This window comes from Macaca nemestrina, chromosome 1, assembly GCF_043159975.1.
Source record: "Macaca nemestrina isolate mMacNem1 chromosome 1, mMacNem.hap1, whole genome shotgun sequence".
Classification (NCBI taxonomy): Eukaryota; Metazoa; Chordata; class Mammalia; order Primates; family Cercopithecidae; genus Macaca; species Macaca nemestrina.
In genome coordinates, this window is record NC_092125.1 from 160,300,880 (window position 1) to 160,321,609 (window position 20,730).

A 20,730-nucleotide genomic window follows, 5' to 3' on the forward strand; every position below is an offset into this window, starting at 1 on the left:
TCCAAGCTCGTACATTATAGATATTTCTCCTGTAAATTACATAATTCTATTGGTAATTTGTTTCATTTCAAACTGATGATCTCTTCCTTTCAACTGATAAATTTTGTACTTTAATATTTATTATCATGATTGAAATATATGGCATTTTTAAGAATCATCTTACTTCATGTCTTTTCCTGTAATGACTATCTTAAGCTTTTTTCTCCCTTTTAAAAAAATGTATTGAGTCTTATTCTGTTTACTGATTGTTTTCTTTCATTCAACTTCTATCATTGTTGAAAAGTGCAACAATGTATGTTTAATTTAAATATTTGTTCTGGATATTTTATATGGCTTAAATAGTGTAGATCAAGGTTAATCTATGTTTTAATCCTGCCACTCCTGTTTCCAAATAGGGACCTTACCACACTTTTATTTTATGATTAATTGTCCCTGCTCTAATGTCTTCCACATACTACACCAAGTGTTAGTGGTATAAAAAATATGTATATTTGACCTGATAATTGACTTGTTTAAAAATTTCTAATAACTTCCCAAATTTCTTTAACTTACCTAAGCTACTGAGGGTTGAAGAGAGTATTGTAAGATTCAGTCAATCATATTGTGTTCCACATCGACTAGCAGGTGTAATATTAATATATCTTTGCTTAGTCAAATTTTCCTTAAAGATTGTCTCAGATATCTCGAGAATTAAGAATCACAGAATACTAGATGAAGTTCTTCACTAGGTAATACTAAGACTTTTTTTTCTTTACAAATGTGGAGCTGGTGTTTAGCATGCACATTACATGTTTATAAGTTGTAGTTACATCAGTTTGTGTTTAAAATAACATTATGATAAAATAAATGCAAGACATCCCTAAAGTTATCATAGAAATTGTCGTTGATGAAAAACAGTCACTTCAGTGAAATAAAAATGTTTACTTTCACTGAATTTAAAATAGAGAACATTTCATATACCTATTCTCATTATATGTTAAAAATAAGAATATTTAGATTCAGCTAAAAGGCTGTCCAGACAAAAAGGCCACTGTTCTAATTTTAATTTTCTAACTCCTTGCAAATGCAGGGTCAGCGTTGCCTAGGATGTTATTTGCATGGTTGGATAAGGTGGGCAATTATATGGTTAATTTAATGCTTAAGTTCAATAATCAATTTTGAATCTCTGTCCTAAAAAATTAACAACTGAAAGAAATCAAAAGACTTTAGAATGAAAAGTACTTTAAAGCTCAGGTTAGTCAACCATTTCTCCAATTTATGTATAAGACAGTTTATATTCAAAAGAAGTAATCACTATTAGTAATTAATAAGTCTCAATTTGTCTGTAACTCTTCTATTCCCCTAGATTATTAAATGTTGGCCACTAGCTGAATAAAATATTTTAGGTTTAATTTAATTAGCAGGAGGCAGTGAATCATAACCACATCTCTTATTCTATATATTATTTATATTATACACATGTACATGCACACATATATAAATCCAAAAATATACTATTCATTATAATCTGATAATATGACATTTTTTGAACCCAAAGTTTCAAGCAACTATCATCCATATCCATCCTCCATACACAAAACATATATTCTGCTTGTAAGAATTGATTTTAGAGTCTCAAGTCTAGACTTCACATCAATTTCTCTTTACCTCCCTTTATTATAACAGGTTACTAATTTCATCTTTTAAGGTATCTTTGCATTGTGCCTTTAAAATTGAACATATTCACTATGCTTTTGCTTTTTATTTCAAAGTCTAGAAACATGTTAAAGAGATAATATTACAGTTTCCACAGAATTTTTTTATTTCTTGTAGTGATTTAAAAGTCTGACTCTGAGCTCCAGTTTGTCTGAAGCTAAAATATTAACCTGGATGCTTCCGGCCAAATTAGCTCAATTCCAGTGATTTATCAGTCACTTCAATTTAATATTTCATCAGTTCAAGGAGCTGCTCATTTGCCTCATATATTGGGGATTATGTCTGGATTCAGGGTAAGTTTAACACCATTGTGGAAGGATGCAACTGGCCTGTGCTCATGCTGATAAAAATATATCTATGGTTGTTTGGCACAATCTGAGGTGACTGCTCCAGGAAGCCTTTGCAGTCTTTTTCCGTTAATTCAGTTCTGTCTTGGCTTTTGCTGGAGCTAATCCCCTGGCATCTTGTTGCATCTCCTATTTGATGTCAGCTTGGGATTCTTCCATACTAGCTTCTACAGTGACTTTGTCTCATGCTGCGGAAATGCTCTGTACCCCACTCTGCTCCACCCTATTAGACTGGAATAGTTTACTCTCAGCCACGTTCTGTCTATTGCCGAGGACACATTTCCCCCCACTAAATATGTTCTTTAGAGCATTGGGAATATATTTTTTAACCATTAAGAGTCCTTTATCTTCTATTTCTTTGGCCTTCTGCTGCTGAGATATATCTGAAGTCCACTTCCACTGATTTTCATATTTACATTGACAGCATAAGCACATTTATGTGTAAAGCATTGTGGCTGCCTTCAGAGTCTTGGGCAAGAAAAAAGGTACAACCTATTTATTCTCAATTCTCCTAATTCAACTTTGTGTCTGCTCATTTCCTTGAAAAGCAGGGCAACTATTATGCGATTGAAACAGGCTGGTCCTGTGTTGAAGTATGAAACTTACCAGCTGATGTCTAAGTTTATTGAAGTAATTGAAGTTTAATTAAGTAAACTATTATTTCTTAGGATATCCTGTTACTCATACTTTTTCTTTATCAAGAATATTCCTATTACTTATTTCAGTAGATGTCCCTTCAGTGGCAAATTTGTGACATGATTTCCACTTTCTCGGAATGTTCTCTGTACAATGAAGGTGAATACTGTAGCAATATCTAGCTATATTGGCAGTGCCTCTCTTGTCATTGCTGAATGATCCAGAAGGAGAAAACAGGCCTGAGCTGAGACAATTGGATTCTTTCCCTTGGGAACGTGAGACATGGAAAAAAAGAAATTGAAATATACAAGGAGATGAGTCATATCATTGATGCTGGTACCATAAAGAGAATTTGCATACATTTCTGTTACGGATATATTCTGATACAGTTCTTGTTCATTCTTTTACCAAGATTTGTTTTATTTTCTTTTACTTTTTAAAAAATATCAGTTTTATTCTCTTTAATTCCTATTTTCTGTGTAACCTTATTTAAATTGAATTTCTCTCATTTACAATGTGGTTTGTTCTGGCTAATGAATTTTAAGCAGAACTGACAATGAGAACTTCTGGACTTAGGCAAAGAAAATGCTCCATATGACCCTCCTGTTCTGTTTCCAGGCTGCAGCACCCTGGAAGCCATTGTAGATAAGGGAGAGCCATCTTATCTCTGAGTCATCACATGGGAGGGAGTTGCCATTAAGAAGTATTGAAAACACCGCTGATTTGGTATATGTGAGAAATAAACCTCCAATGTATTAAATCATTAGAAATTATTAGTTTGTTACTGCATCATAACCCACTATATCATGACTAATAAAACCACTTTCAATACTTAAAACAGTATATTTCTCCTGCCTGTCTGTTGTTGTGTATTTCATGATCTTTACAAAGATTGTGTCTTTGACCAAATTTCAGCCAGGCTCCTCTGAGCCCTCTTCTCAAATAGGCTGTAACCTTGACATGTAAAGATCTGAACAAAACACAAACATTGTTTCTAACACCTAAAGGCTACATCCCTGGAATAACCCTCAGCCCCCTTAAAGTGCCTACCTGAGAAAACTCCGGGCTGCCAAAGGACTTGAGTGTTTGTCAGTCAACACCTAAAGACAGGGCCCGTGTCTCCCAGCCTGTATGAGAAGGTAGGAGCCTGACTCTGATAACTCTCAGTTAACAAACCTGAAAAGGGGTTTCACATTGACTAACTCCCCACTCCTCATTCTAATAACTTTTTATTTCCCTGACTCTGGTGAGCCTATGTTCATTACCTTTATTCACTTGTACTCTTTCTAACATGCCCAGTTACCTCTATGAAAATCAAATTGAATTCAGTCCATGCTGGACTCTTTGTCACACTACGCTAGTATATTACTGATTACAGTCTATCTTTACCACTTTAACTAGTGTTCAGCTTTATCTTTGACATTTTCTCACTGGAATGTACTTTTCTATTCCCTGCCCCCATCATCACATCAGTCATCTGGCTAACTAGCTATATATTAACTAGAATTGACCGTTGAACTACATGAGGGTTAGGGTGTTGACCGCCACACAGTTAAAAATCCATGTATGACTTTAACTTCTCAAATCTTAACTATTAATAACCTACTTTTACCAGAAGCCTTGCCAATAACATATACAGTTGATAAACACATATTATGTATGCTATATATATATTATATACTGTATTATTACAAGAAAGTACAAAATAGAAAATAAAATGTTATTAAGAAAATCATAAGGAAGAGAAAATTTATTTACCCTTTATTAGGTGGAAGTGAATTATCATAAAGGTCCTCAACCTCATCATGTCATCTTCATATTGAGTAGGTTGAGGAGGTGGAGGAAGGGCAGTGGTTGGTCTTGCTTTCTCAGGGGTAGCAGAGGTGAAATAAAATTTCCTGATAAGTGGACTTGCACAGTTAAATCCTGTGTGGTTCAAGAGTCAACTGTTTATCTAAGGTCATGACTTTGAAGCTAGTCTTTGATAAAGCTCTGCCTGTCTCCCCACTCACCCAGGATGGGCTAGGTGACTTCTTATATTTCCACTAAAGTGAATATTTGTCCCAATTACTATTGTTTGAATGTATGTGTCCCTCCAAAATTCATATATTGCATCTTATAGCCCAAGTTAATGGCATTAAGAGAGACCTTTTGGGAAGTGATTAAGTCATTAGGTTTCCACCATTATGAATTGGATTTATGCCCTTTTAAATGAGGCTTCCAGAGAACTGCTTTACCCTTCCATCTCTTCTGCTACATGAGGGCACAACATTTGTCCCTACTTTGTCTTTTTTTACCATTTGAGGAGGACAAGAAGATGTCATCACCAGACACCAATTTTTCTGGTGCTGTAACTCCAGCCTCCAGAACTGTGAGAAATAAAGTTCTATTATTTACAAATTACCAAGCCTAAGGTATTATCTGCAGTAGGAAATGGACTAAGGAACTTTTTGTTTCACTAATTTCACAATATTGCAATTTTCCCATTTCTTGACTATTTCCACTACCAGACAGTGAACTCGATGTCACAAAGGATTTATTATTCTGAGAAACTAGCATAGAGCTTGGTGATTACTGAATAGCTCTTAAACAAGCATAGGTTTGCAACTAGTCATAAATAAAATAATGATTAAAACACTAAGAGCATAAAAATAGATATTTGCTGAATGAATAAATATATAACGACTATAAATTAGTACCACAATAGGCTATAAACCTCTTCTAACATTTACCAAAATTCCATTATTAGATGGAAATAAAATCATCTAATTGAACCAAAGATACTTTCAGATATACCTGTGAGAGCCCTTAAAATTTAAACGTATAGTAAAATTTTGCTGAAAATAATGTTAAATGGCAAAGCATGCTGCTGTATTGGGGATGGGAATATTTTTAAGTAGTTTTTTTCAGAAAAGAAGAATCATGTTATATTTGCTCCAAGAAGAAGGTGCTTTTTTACTTATTTATTTCTTATTTTTTATTTTTTTAAGACGGAGTCTCGCTTTGTTGCCCAGGCTGGAGTGCAGTGGCACGATCTTGGTTCATTGCAACCTCTGCCTTCCAGGTTCAAGTGATTCTCCTGCCTCAGCCTCCTTAGTAGCTGGGATTATAGATGTCCACCACCACATCCGGCTAATTTTTATATTTTTAGTAGAGACGGGGTTTCGCCATATTGACCAGGGTAGTCTCCAGCTCCTCATCTCAAGTGATCCGCCCGTCTCGGCCTTCCGAAGTGCTGGGATTACAGTAGTGAGCCACTGCGCGTGGCCAGAAGGTGCTTCTAACTCAGAATTAATTAAGAAATTACTCTTCTTGGCTGGGCGCAGCGTCTCACGCCAGTAATCCCAACACTTTGGGAGGCCGAGGCAGGCGGATCACGAGGTCAGGAGATCTAGACCATCCTGGCTAACATGGTGAAACCCCATCTCTACTAAAAATACACACACACACACACACACACACACACACACACACAATTATCTGGGCGTGGTGGCGGGCACCTGTAGTCTGAGCTACTCGGGAGGCGGAGGCAGGAGAATGGCCTGAACCCGGGAGGCGGGGCTTGAAGTGAGCCGAGATCATGCCACTGCACTCCAGCCTGTCCAGCCTGGGCAACAGCGAGACGCCGTCTCAAAAATAAATAAATAAAAAGTAAAGAAATGACTGTTCTTACATCACTTCAGAATGTTGATCCTCCCTACTTAACAATTATTATGTAACTACTGTGTTCCAGGCACTGTTTGATTCTAGATTTGGTGGGGAAGAGAGAGAAAAACATGGATTTAGGTAAATGATATGGTTGGACTCTGTGCCCTTAACCAAATCTCATTTTGAATTATACTCCCATAATTCCCACGTATTGTGGGAGGGACCCAGGGGAGATAATTTGAATCATGGGGGCTGTTTCGCCCGTACTGTTCTCATGGTAGTGAGTAAGTCTCACGAGATCTAATGGTTTTACCAGGGGTTTTCGCTTTTGCATCGTCCTCATTTTCTCTTACTGCTGCCATATAAGAAGTGCCTTTTGCCTCCTGCCATGATTCTGAGGCCTCTCTAGCTATGTGGACTAAGTCCTATTAAACCTCTTTTTTTCCCCAAGTCTCGAATATGTCTTTATCAGCAGCGTGAAAACGGACTAACACAGTAAAGCAAGAGGTTCATTGATTAATTATCCCTAAGCAAAGAAAAAGAAGCCTTTCTTAGCGAGTTAAGGGCAGGGAGCCAGTATTTTGCAGCATACAGAATGGAGGTATCCACTTCAAAAGGTAAGTAATAATAATAAGGCTTATATAAAAAGAAAAAGCAATTAGAGAAGAAAGTACAAGAATATTTTACTACACTATAAGGTCCCTAATATTGCAGAGTGGGTTCAAGAAAAATGTACAGCATGCATGTTCAAGATGTAAAGATTAGCACTATTTGGGAGAGAAAAACAGGGATTGGAATGAAATATTCCCCTTGCAAAGAGTTTTCATTATTGGAAAGAAGTTAATTTTAAATATTTTCAATTTTAAACACATTCATTCACATGTGCAAGAGTTTCCAGGTATGCTTAAATTAATGGTCTGTGTATGCGGAAGTGCACATAGTTCTCATTATATAGTATGTACTACCTTTTAAAAATTATTTTGTAAATAAAATTATAATGCCCTTGATAGAGCTTGGTAGATAAAACCAAGTTTATTTCTGCTTGGATATACTATGATATTTGAAATACACATAAAACCACACACACACACAGACTCACACACACATACACATACACATTTTATATATATATACATATATAGTATATATTAAAGTATTTTAAATATTATTAAGGATATTTTCATTTATCAGGAATATAGTATAGAACTGTAGAATTCTTGTTGAGTCTTATTTTCATGGTGTATAATGGCTTCTAAAAATGACTTGGGGACTGTTGTCTTTGTTATATAACGACAGACATACTTGTATTGTATTTTCTGCCTCTAAAACACCCTGGTATGTATCATATGAGCCGATTCTGAGCCATAATTTCACTAACCTGTTCTGCTGCTAGAATGGAATGTCCAATATTTATGTACAGAAAGTTCATGTTTAATTGAAGTAGAGTCATATAAAAGCATTATGACAAATTCTCACATAAAGATTCTTGAAAAAGAAGAAAAAAGATAAATTGTTAAAACATTTTTAAAAATAAGATATTGCATTTAAGACACCAACACACATCTTTGAAGACTCTCCAACCAGCAATTGAGGTCCTTTAGCATGGGTTTATTGCCATATCATTTCTTAAACTTAAACCATAAATTTCTAAGTAAATTCATGCACTTTTCTTATTCACACGTGAACTGTTCTACTATATATTCTAAGGTACCCTGTACATTTTAAAGTTCTGTAAGAGGGAAATCTGTACTTAACCAGTGTAAATATACTATTTTATATTATCTATAGTCATCGCTGCCAACAGGTTATTAGCTCTGTGAATACAAGTGTGAGAAATTACGGTGTTTCACTTTTATGACTTAAATAATTAACAATGAAGAATAATCCCCACCCAATGTCTTATTTAAGTTTTTATGAAAACAAACTTTAAGTGAAAGTCTTGAGTACGGTCTTGGGAGGTGACACCAGGAGGAACAAGTGAGGCAATGGGAAACATGAAAGAGGGAAAAGGAAAAGCCAATAATATGTGCATTAATAATTGGATTGTTCTGTCTTATACTGCCTCAGAATTGTCCCACCAGAATACGGTGAATCTGGATTATTCACATCTTGTCCTTCAGGAGGTGAGGATTACTTTGGAGTCATTAATTCCATCTTACGTCTGTTTTTTTCAAGCAAGCTGCAATGTTTCTGGAAAAAGTCCTTAGAGGAGTAGTGGGAAAGTGTAAGCATGAAAGCTACACTGGCTGCAGGCAAACTCAGAGGAAGAAATGAATGTGATCTTCTACATTTTGTACAGATCCTGGGTGTTTCAATAGGTGAATGACTTGAAAATATAATGATGCATATCAAATCCAAATCAATACTCTAGCTTTCAAATTGCATTAAAAGCCAATCAAAATTCCTGCACATTAACTATCTTGAATCACTATTTTCAACTAATATCACATTGATTTGTGATAGTCTTTCTCAATATTATTAAGCACTTCACAAGTATTATTTAGTTCAATTAAGTGGTTATGCTTTAGTCCCTAAGTAAACTAGTTCAGGACAGAATATTTAAATGTATTTAATAAAAAAGCACAAGTTATTATGTGCAGACTAATCAGTAAAAGTTGTGATTAACATTGAAGAACCTCTATATCAGTTTGCTCTTGACAAGATTTTGTTTATCCTGTGTTAGTGCAAAATAAATTGACTTTTCAAAAGGTAATGTAGTTTAGCAGAAAACACTCAACAGGTACTCAAGAATCAGATTTATCTTCCAGATTCTAAACTAGATGCACAGTTTATAAATCACAAATGGCTGTGACGATGGGGTTGGGAGCAAGTGAGATTATTTTTCCTCCCCATGAAATGAAAAAAAAAAAATGTTGAATTGGAAAAACTTAGGTTTGTTTCCAACTCTCTTATCCCATGTTTATTAATGAATATTTGCAAAGCAATACATTCCTCTGTTTCTGCAAATGAGTAGATATCTTCTTCCTTTCTTACCTTATAGTATCATTGTGAACTTTAACAAGAAGGTCTGGATCTGAAGCAAATTTACAGTGGTACAACAAACTGTGCTTGGTAGATATTGTTGAAGTACATAAAAGAAGATACCTAAACAATTATTTTGCTTCCTTATGACTTCTTTTTGTTAAAATAATAATTTAAAATACACTTTATTTCTGACTTATTTTTCCTTGACTAAATTAGAGTTAGAAGTGAGTAGTTTACTAGTTAAGATTCCAAAAGAATCCCACTATGTTACACAGACAAAAGCATATACATATTTGGTTTTTAGAAAGATAGAAAGTGAAATTTGGTTAACAATAAAATAATAACTTTTAGCATCATTTTAGTAAATCAGTACTTAGTTTTGTTGTTGATTACATAAAAAATATTCACACAGTAGGATATAATTTTAAAAGTGTTAAAATTTGCATTCATTAGAGTTGCAGTGGCTAATCAAGAAATTTCCAATTAAACACCACTTCAGCTGCATTTTCATCAACTATGAGAACTGTCTACATAGTTAATGATAAAATTTCAGACTGCACCAAACTATTCTTGATCTGCTCTGGTCTGAATATTTCTATCTTAAAATTTTGTTATCTATCTTTGAGGGTAGGATCTGTGTCTTTTATATTTTTGATTAATTGTTATATCTTCACATATAAACAAGAAATGGCAGAAAATACATATTTTTTGTTTCAAAGAAATTTATGGTATAAATATCCTTATATTTAACAAGCAAATTGTGTTGATTGGAATGACTCTTAAAGGTGTTCTACCCAAATTTTCATTTTCTATTAAGAAACTTGAGACCTGGAATGGTGAAATTTTTCAAGAAAGAAGAAAGGAGAGCTGAACTAGAACCTAGCTCTCCTCAATATCATTCAGTTATCAGTTTATTGCACTGAATTTCAGTTGTAGTCATTAGTCAGTAAATATATTTTGTCTGCATTCTCCTAAGTACCAAAGTAGATACCAATAAATTATGTTAAAGATAAATTACAATGCGTTTGTATAAAGAAGTGGCAATTCTGCCTTATTCTACTCAGTATTAATCTGCTCATGTCTCAACTATTAGCCCATTTGATTTGGAATTTTTGTTAATGAGCTATCTTAATTTCTTATTCCCATATCTTAAATTGGTACACACTTAAAATTGTTAATGACAAAATTGTGAAGTAGGAAAATATTTTGTTCAACTAGTGCTTTATGGAAAGCTCTGTGTCACCCTTTAGGTGAGACTTCCAGATGGCTAGGAACCTGCAATGCTTCTTTATCCATGGTACAGAGATGTGTAAGCCATTATATTCTATATGAGGAATGTAAGTATTACGAACATGGTCATGGACTTCACAATACGACTGCCTCATCCTAGCCTTGACTCTCTCACTTGGTAAATATGGACTTTGCTCAAATTATCTATTCTGTCTGTGCCTTACTTTTCTCTTTGGGCTTCAATTTCCTTATGCAGTTACTATAAGCGTAAGTTGGTTAATTTGTGCAAAGATGATACTATGTACTAAACATTCTTTAGTAAGTAATACATAAAAATAAACTTTTCAAACTTGATCTATGGATTAAGACTGCTTTCCAATTTTTAATTGAAATAATGTGAATCCAAAAGTTTGTCAAAAGATTCAACTTTTAAAAGCTATCTTTAGGCGGGGCACCGTGGCTCATGCCTGTAATCCCAGCACTGTGGGAGGCCGAGTCAGGCGGATCACTAGGTCAGGAGATTGAGACCATCCTGGCTAACACAGTAAAACCCTGTCTCTACTCAAAATACAAAAAAAAGCCAGGCGTGGTGGCAGGTGCCTGTAGTCCCAGCTACTTGGGAGGCTGAGGCAGGAGAATGGCATGAACCTGGGAGGTGGAGCTTGCAGTGAGCCAAGATGATGCTACTCCATTCCAGCCTGGGCAACATAGCAAGACGCTGTTTCAGAAACAAACAAACAAACAAAACCCTATATTTAAGTATTTAAGGATTTCCCAAGTATGGTGCCTATTAAAACTAGTACCTTAGTAGCATCTGGAGGGGGAAGATGAATTTAGAGCTCTCCAGGACCCCCATTATTAGAGAATTATCATTTTCTAACTTTGCAGCTTGTTGAAGGGCTCTATTCTTAGAACTTGTTATTATTTTATCTAACTTTGAGTTAACTTTTTTCAAATAGCCTTATTCTCAGGGAATTTGTCAAAACCAAGAAACAAGAATTATTTAATATGAAAACTCTGTGACAGTGTTACCAGTTAATTGAAGAAGACATTGGCCAGAAAAAAAAGTTTGGAAATGGCTGCACCTGGGAAATTTTTATAGACTCAACAAATTCCTAGAAACATAAAAGGCCATGAACATTTGAAGTGTTGTGTAGAAAACAAGAAAAGACCTGAGAAGACCTTAATTTCTCAATTCTGGTTGACCTTAAGGTAATGCTCAAGTGTGAAATAGAGGCTAAAATAGAGTGATAAACTGCCTTTCAGAGCACAGAGACTTGTCTCAACATACACTCATAATCACTCAGCTGGCTAAAATACATATTGGCTTAATATAGTTAACAGAAATTTTTGTCCAGTAATTTAATGATTACTAGGCTAATTAAGCAAAGACATCAGTGGTTGCACATGAAAAACAATATAGATATTATAGAATTAGCCCAACAAATTCACTATACAACAAACACACACAATAACGAAAACCACTATACTCAACCACAAGAAGAAACCCTGTGAGGAAATTTGATTTAAAATGTTATCCGTTAGATTATTAAAATGGCAACTTTTAAAACAACAACAAAAAGTTAAACAAAAAATAGAAAAGTTTGTCCTGTACACATGGTAGAAAGCAGTTAATGGAATTATCCCCGAGGAAGCACAAATGTTGAATGAGCCAAACAAATAATTTAAAATATCCTTAAAACAGCAATCATGCAAAATGATTAAAGTATAACAATGATTTCTCACTCAATCGAGATATGAATACAGGAATAGAATTATAAAAAATAAGCAAACATAAATTCTGGAGGTGAAAAATTCAGTAATTGAAATGAAAAATTTCCTAGAATGTTTCAACAGTAAAATAACATAAAAGTTTGAAGTTAGTTGAGGTTGGTTCATGAGGTTTAAGGAAAGAAGCCATATCCTTAAGATAAAAGTGTAAGATGAAGCAGCAAGTGCCTATCTTGGTGTTGCAGCAAGTTACCAGATCTACCTAAGCAGTTATCTTGTCATCAGTTATACGAAGGTGACTGCACTAAACAACAGATTGTCCATATAGTAATACATGAAGCAGCAATATAGCAGAAAAATATGTCATGTAAGACTTTCATAGCTAGAGAGAGGAAGTCAATATTTGGTTCAAAGTTTAAAACAATAGGCTGGCTGTCTTGTTAGGGCTAAGCAGCTGCTTACTTTAAGTTAAAACCAATGTTCATTTACAATTCCAAAAAGTATTGAGCTCTTAAAAATTAGCTAAATCTACAATGCCTGTGCTCTATACATGGAACAACAAAGTCTCGGTAACAGTATATCTGTTTACAGCATAGGGTTTACTGAATATTTTAAGCCCACGATTGTGACCTACTGCTCAGAAATAATAATAATAATAATAATAATAATAATGATAATAACTTATTTTAAAGTATTACTGCTCATTGCCAATGCACCTGGTTACCCAAGAGCACTGGTGAAAATGTACAAATTGTTCAGTATTTTCATGACTTCTAACACAACATCCATCTTACAGTCAATGGATCAAGGATTTAGACTTTCAAGTCTTATTATTTAAGAACAACAGGTTGAAAGAAGGTAGCTGACATAGATTATAATTCATCTGATCAATCTGAGAAAAGCACACTGAAAATTATCTGGAAAGGATTTACATTGTAAATGCCAAACGCGGTGGCTCATGCCTGTAATCCCAATGCTTTGGGATGCCGAGGCAGGCAGATCACAAGGTCAGGAGTTTGAGAACAGCCTGGCCAATATGATGAAACCCCACCTCTACTAAAAATACAAAAATTAGCCAAGCATGGTGGTGTGCGCCTGTAGTCCCAGCTACTCGGAATGCTGAGGCAGAAGAATTGCTTGAACCTGGGAGACAGAGGTTGCAGTGAGCTGAGATTGTGCCACTGCACTCCAGCCTGGGCGACAGAGCAAGACTCAGAAAAAAAATTTGAGTTTCATGCGAGGAGATCAAAATATGAACATTCACGTGAGTTTGGAAGAAGCTGATTCCAGTCCACATAAATGACTTTGAAGGGTTCAGGACTTAAGTAAAGGATGTAACTGCAGATATGAAGAAAATAGCAAGAGAACTTGATTTTAAAGTGGAGCCTGAAGGTGTTCCTGCACTGCTACAATTTTGTGATAAAACTTGAACAGATGCAGAATTGCTTCTTAGGGATGAGCAAGTAAAGTAGTTTCTTTATTTGATGTAAAACTGAACCAGTACATTCAAGAAGCTTAATAAACTCAAAGTAGTATAAACTCAGAGATCAACACCTAGACACAATCAGAGTCAAGTTGTGGAAATTCAGTGACATAAAGTGAATCATAAAAGATTCAAGAGAAAGTATCAGGGAATGCTTGTAAGATTAGCAGCTAACTTCTTGTCAGAAACCAAGGAGACCAGAATGCTATGGAATTAGTCCAAGTACTGAAACAAAACAAAACAACTATGAAGCACTGGTTATATATCTATTATAACTGTCCTTTAAAACTAAAAATAAATTAACACATGCATTGATAAACAAAAGCTATGAAATCTTATAAGTTGTAGAATTGGCCTAGAAGAAATATTAAAGGCATTCCTCAGGCTCAATTGAAAAGACCCTAAACAATAACTTAATTCACATGGAGAAGTAAATTACATGAGTAAATGTAATTGAACTGTTAATAAAAACGTGTTTATAATTTTTTCTACTCTTATCTGATGTAAGAGACAATGGCACAAAGCAATAATTATATAACTGTTGATGGTCATAAAAATGTACAAAAATTTAGTTTACATGGCAATAACAGAATAAAAGGACATGGAAGGAATGTAGTTGCCATGGAGCAAAATTATTATGTACTATTTAAGATTAGTTGATATTAATCAGAACTATACTGTTTTAACTTAAAATATTATTCACAATCCCCAGGACAACCACTAAGAAAACAGAACAAAAGAGAACAATATATCAAATGAAACAATAATGAAATTAATATGGTATATAAGAAATATCCATTTGACAGAAAATAAGTCAATTATTAAAGAAGAGTGAAATAAAATCACATCAGACAGGTATAAAACAAATTAAAAAATGACAGACAAAAATCCTACCTTATTAGTATTACATTAAACATAACAACTTAGACACCAAATCAAAAGTAAAGGATGAGCAGAACGTATCTTAAAAAGTACAAATTTTGTATTGTATACAAAAGTTTCTCTTTAACATAAACAAATAGATTGAAAAAAGACATTAAAATTTTGAAAATATATGTACCTAACAACAAAAAACCCAAAACATGGAATAAAAACTGACGGAATTGAAGAAAGAAGTAGAAAATTCAACATTCTAAATAGCTGGATACTTAAATATGTCAATTTCATAGCAGAAATACTAGGCAGAATATCAGTAAGAAAACAGAACACGTGAATGACACTGTAAACAAATTAGACCTAACAAATATCTACAGAATGTTTCACCCTCAGAAAAATAAAGGAAGGAAGGAAAGAACAAAAGGAGGGGAAGGGAAGGGGAGGGGAGGGGAAGGGAAGGGGAGGGGAGGGGAGGGGAAGAGGAGGGGAGGGGAAGGGGACGGGAGGGGGAGGGGAGGGGAGGGGAAGGGGAGGGGAAGGGGAGGGGAGGGGAGAGAGGAAGGAAGGAAGGAAAGAAGGAAAGGAAGGAAGGAAGGAAGGAAGGAAGGAAGGAAGGAAGGAAGGAAGGAAGGAAGGAAAAGAAAGAAAAGAATGCACATTTTTCTCAGGAGCAAATAGAACTTTCTTTAGAATAGAGTATACTGAAATATAAAACAAATTTTATTAAATCTCAAAGAATTGAATAATGTAATTTTTTTTTCTGATCATAGTGAAATTAAATTAAAACAGTACAAGACAAAGAAATTTGGGAAATGTGTGAACTTAAGCAAAACCCTCCTAAATAATTAATGGCTAAAAGAATAAATCACAAGGAATATTATAACATATTTGAGATAAGTAAAATATGATATATTTTTAAAACATGATATATTTAAACTTATGGTGTGTTGTTATAATAGTGTTTAGAGGAAAATTTCTAAACTGAAAATGCCAACACTAAAAAGGAGAGATCTCAAATCTTTGATGTAAGCTCCCATTTTAAGTAACTTATTGTAGCACACTATGCCAAAAACAAGCAAGAGGAAGAAAATAATAAAAACCAGAGCTCAAGTAAATAAGACAGAGAATAGAAAAATAATAACATCAACAAACTCAAATATGGTTCAAAATTTACTAATTTTTACATGGACACACCAAGAAGAAAGAGAAACACCCAAATTACTGAAATCAGAAATAGAAAAGAATATCACTAAGAAACTTACAGAAATAAAAATGAATACAAGAAAATAAAATGAATGATTGTGTGCCCAAAATGTTAAAAAGTAATAAAAAATTGATGAATTTTTAGAAGACACAAAGAAATTGACAGAAAGTGATATAAAATATATGACTATATCTATGATGAGTGAATTATTAAGCAAAAATACTTCCTATAAAAAACTTCCAGGCCCAGATGTCTTTTTTGGTGAATTCTAATACTTTTAACAACAAAAATGCCAATCATCACATAAACTTTTAGAATATAAAAGAGGTGTGAACTTTAAAAAATGTGTTGTATGAGGCTAGTATTATGTTTCCCTGATATCAAATTTGAGAAACACATCATGGAAAGAGAAAGATGTATGCCAAGTTTCTTTATGAATATATATGCAAAAATCCTTACCTAAATATGATCAAATTGAATTCACACAATGTAAAATAGATTATACGCTAAGATCAAGTAGAATTTACCTGAGAAAGGCAAGCATTATTTAATAACATTAAAGAACAATTAATGTAATACAAAATATTAAATAAATAAATAAATAAACACCCAGCATGATTACCTGAGTAGATTCAGAAAAAAAGTATTTTAAAAATCCAGTATGCTTTTATGATAAAAGCATTCAACAAACCAGGAATAAGTGAACACCTGGTCAACCTAATAAAGGCAAAACTTATTGGCTAGTATACTTATTGGTGAAATACTCAAAGCTTACCAAAAGATCAGTAACAAAACTTTATGTCAACGTTTTACTGGAGGTTCTATTCAGGGAAATGAGGCATAAAAATGAAATAATAGGCACACAAAAAATAGAAATCCATATTTATTTCCAGATGGTATAATTCTGTATATGAAAAATCTGAAGGAGTCCACTAAAGTATCTACTATTAAACAAGTTCAGCAAGATTAAAGGGCATAGGATTAATATACAAAAATCTGTTGGAAGGTTTTGCATATAAGCTTGAAATTTGCTACTCTCATCCCAACAAGTAAGAGACTGAACAAACTGAAAAATTAACTTCTTTTTGGATCCATAAGAGAGGGACACAAAAAAAGCAAACTGCTGTCCCTGTGATTGAAGAAAAAGACAGGCAAACAAATGGAGTCATGGCCAACCAGAGTAGAGAATCACAAGCAGAAACAACCACATGAACTAGTGCCAGGGTAGGAAAACCTAAATTGTAGTTAAGAAATTGTTAGACAATCTTTGGATAATCTGAATATTAAAAATTTCAAAGGAACCAATCATAGTGGGGCTACTACAATTTTGTGAGTTCTACTTCCAGGATAACAACCAGGTTCTCAAAGGAAATACTGGACAAAAAACCCCAATTGTTTCTGGCAGCAGGGATGGGGTTGGAGGAGGTTTCATTTTGAAACATGCTAGATCATTCTGTTCTTCTTAATAAGACCTAGCGTGAGCCACCGTGCCTGGCCAGCAATAACATTTTATGTGGGAGAAGAGATACTCAACTTCAGTCCACTCTAGCCCCCTATTTGGCAGAGAGGAAATATCCAACTCTAGTCCACACTAACCATTCTGTTGCACCTAAGAAGGAAAACCTAGAAGTACATGTGAAGTTCATCATCAAGAGGCATAGGCTTACTAAAAGACTAGGACCTAATCACTGTACTCCCCTATTGCACACTGTACCATCACATTGCTAAATATTTATTAGCAGCAGTTCCTTTTACACATTATATTATATTCAGCTATCAGGAAGAAAAAATGCCAGGCATACTACAAGAAAAAACAAACAAACAAACAAACAAACAAAAAAACCCATACAATTTGAAGAGACAGCAAGCATCAGAACCAGACATGGTAGAATTGTTGACATCAGATTGAGAATTTAAAATAGCTGTAATTAATATGCTAAGGGCTCTAGTGATGAAATAGATAGCATGCAAAAACAGGTAGAAAATATAAGTAGAGACATGAAAATCTTAAGAAAGAACCAAACAGAAATGCTAGAGATAAAAAACACTGTAACAGGAATAAAGAATACCTTTGATGACCATATTAGTAAATGGGACAAAACTAAGAAGTGAATCTACAAAACTGAGGCTATTTTAATAGAAAATTCAGGGTAATTTACACATAATAAGAATACTGGAAGGGGAGTAAAGGAGAACATAGAAGAAATATTTGAAACAATAATGGCTGAGAATATATCCAAATTAATATCAGCCATCAACAAAGATCCAGGAAACTCAGAAAACGTCAAGCAGGATAAATAAACCAAAACAAAACATACAAACAAACAAAAACATTTACATCTAGATATGGCATTTTCAAGATAAAAAAAAAAAAAAAACTAAAAGAAGCCAGAGTGGAAAAAAAATAAATAAAAAACACCTTATCTATAATGGAATGAAGATAAGAATTACATATGACTTTTCTTCAGAAACCATGCAAGGAAGAAGAGAATGGAGTGAAAAAACTTAAAAGTATTGAAAGAAAACCCCACTAAGTTAGAATTCTATATCTTCTGCATTTATCCTTTAAAAATGAAAGAAAAATAATTTCTTAAACAAAGATTGTGGCAATGTGTTGCCAGTATACCTGCCTTGCAATTAATGTGAGTAGAAGTTATTTTGAGATATGGAAAATAATATAAGTCAGAAACTCTGATCTACATAAAGAAAGGAAGAGCATCAAAGAAGAAACAATGAAACTGAGAACTTTCATTTTTCTTATTTTTAAGCAATCTAACAGATAACAGATCAAAATAATAGCAAAAGTGTATTTGATTATGTACACATATGTACACATCGTTTATATATAACACATGTTGTTCATATGCTCACGTAAGTGAAATAAATGACAGCAATAATAAAAGGGTAGAGAAGGGAGAAATTAAGATGATTGTTATAAAATATTCATACTACCTTTGAAGCAATATAGAGTAACTTCAAGTATACTTGGGTGAGTTTTAAATGTGTATGACAAACTCTAGGGCAACCACTAAAAATAAATTTAAAAAGCAAAACTGATGTACTAAAAAAGGAGAGAAAACAGAATCATATCAAATTATCAGTTAAAAACCATATAATGCAGAGAAAATATAGAAGATTAAAATAGGAATCAAAAACAAGGGCAACAAATAGACAACCAATTATATAATGCACCTATTAAAAGACAGAAATTGTCAAAGTGGATCAAAAAATAAAACTGAACTATATGTTTTCTACAAAACCCACTTTAAATATAAATACACTACCTTTTAAAAATTTGTTTTTTATTTTTATTTTTATTTTTATTTTATTTTACTTTAAGTTTCAGGAGGCAAGTGCAAAATGTGTAGGTTTCTTACATAGGTATACATTTGCCAGAGTGGTTTGCTGCACCTATCAATCTGTAGTCTAGGTTTCAAGCCCCGCATACATTACTTATTTGTCCTAATTCTCTTCCTCCCCTCACCTCTGAACCCCCATCTGGCCCCAGTGTGTGTTGTTCCCCTCACTGTGTCTATGTGTTCTCATTGTTCAACTCCCACTTATGACTGAGAATATGCAGTGTTTGATTTTCTGTTCCTGTGTTAGTTTGCTGAGGATGATGACTTCCAGCTTCATCCATGTTGCTGCAAAGGAAACGATCTCATTCTTTTTTGTGGCTGCATAGTATTCCATGGTGTATATGTACCACATTTTCTTTATCCAGACTATCATTGATGGGCATCTGTGTTGGTTCCATGTCATTGCTTTTGTAAATAGTGCTGCAATAAACAGACATGTGCATGTGTCTTTAAAGTAGAATGATATATATTCTTTTGGGTATATACCCAGTAAGGGGACTGCTGGGTCAAATGGTATTTCTGGTTCTAGATCTTTGAGGAATCATCACATTGTCTTCTGCAATGGTTAAACTAATTTACATCCCCACCAACAGTGTAAAAGTGTTCCTATTTCTCCACAGCATCACCAGCATCTATTGTTTCTTGCTCCTTTAATAATGCCCATTCCAACTGGTGTGAGATGGTATCTCATTGTTATTTTGATTTGCATTTCTCTAATGATCAGTGATGTTAAACTTTTCTTTATATGTTTGTTGGATGTGTAAGCATTTTCTTTTAAAAACTGTCTGTTTATATACTTTGCCCACTTTTTCATAGGGTTGTTTTTTTCTTGTAAATTTGTTTAAGTTCCTTGTAGATTCTGGATATTAGATCTTTGTCAGATGAGTAGATATAAAAAAATTTTCTCCTATTCTGGAGGTTTCCTATTCACTCTGATGATAGTTTATTTTGCTGTGCAGAAGTTCTTTAGTTTAATTAGATCCCATTTATCTATTTTGGCTTTTGTTGCAATTGCTTTTGGTGTTTTAGTCATGAAGTCTTTGCCCATGCCCGTGTCCTGAATTGTATCGCCCAGGTTTTCTTGTAAGGTTTTTATGGTTTTAGGTTTTAAATTTAAGTCTTTAATCTATCTTGAGCTAATTTTTGTATAAGGTGTAAGGAAGGGGTCCAGTTGAAGTTTTCTACATATAGCTACCTGGTTTTCCCAGCACTATTTATTCAATAGGGAATCCTTTTCCATTGCTTGTTTCTGTTAAGTTTGTCAAATGTTAGATGGTTGTAGATGTGTGGTGTTAATAAAGGCACTATACCTAGTGGCAAAAGCCACATTTTCTTTTGGATCAACCTAATAGATTAAAAGAAAAGGGATAGAAAATTTTACCATAATAACAATAATAAAAAATAAAGAGTAGCTACGTTAATTTTAGACAAAGCCGGCATCAAATCAAGGAAAGTTATTGTGGTTAAAAAAGATATTTTAATAAAGTAGTCAATTATTTAGAAAGACTTAACAATCCTTAATGTGAATAAACCTAA

At 33.9% G+C, this 20,730-nt stretch overlaps 1 long non-coding RNA gene across 4 annotated transcripts in view; it reads left to right on the top strand.

Annotated features, from left to right (window-relative positions):
* The first annotated feature begins 6,446 nt into the window (after positions 1-6,446).
* The window catches only part of LOC105482644 (uncharacterized), a 90,718-nt gene continuing 76,434 nt past the window's right edge, over positions 6,447-20,730 (top strand). For 2 of the 4 annotated variants that reach the window (XR_987738.2, XR_011609224.1), the window contains exons 1-4: positions 6,447-6,464; positions 6,799-6,943; positions 8,502-8,644; positions 10,562-10,648. This is a non-coding gene — a long non-coding RNA (uncharacterized lncRNA). Of the gene's footprint in view, positions 6,465-6,798; positions 6,944-8,393; positions 8,450-8,501; positions 8,645-10,561; positions 10,649-20,730 lie in introns of all 4 variants that reach the window. The other 2 variants (XR_011609223.1, XR_011609225.1) reach the window with 2 other exon arrangements.